Here is a 426-nt window from a genome sequence, read left to right on the forward strand (position 1 = left end):
CTCCGGGCGGCGGTGCCTCTGTTCCGCCCCCCGCCGCCGCCGCAGCTCCGTGCGTCGTCTGCGGTTGGCTTTTCGGGTGGGGATTTTTTGGGAGTTGCTCTTTGGGTGTAGGTTGTAAGTGACCAAATTCGCTCCCGTGCTCCTCTGGCACTGTGGCCAGCCCCGAACCCCAATGGGCGCTGGCTGGGTACGAGAGCTGCGCTCCGGCCCTCGCCTGAAGGACCGGCTTAGGAAAGTTAAAAAAATTGAGAGTACATGGGGGCAAGGGCGGTGCCAGGGCAGCAGGGTGTGGGCTCACGGCTGCCAGCACTCCAACCCTCATCTTAGCACTGCGGGGCTCTGCTGGCTGTGCTGGGCCCCCGCCTGCCCCCTCGGTGATGCTCACTTTGTGTTTCTCTCTCTTTCTCTCTCTCTCTCTCTCTTCCC

Source organism: Geospiza fortis, unplaced genomic scaffold (genome assembly GCF_000277835.1).
Source record: "Geospiza fortis unplaced genomic scaffold, GeoFor_1.0 scaffold53, whole genome shotgun sequence".
Taxonomy (NCBI): Eukaryota; Metazoa; Chordata; class Aves; order Passeriformes; family Thraupidae; genus Geospiza; species Geospiza fortis.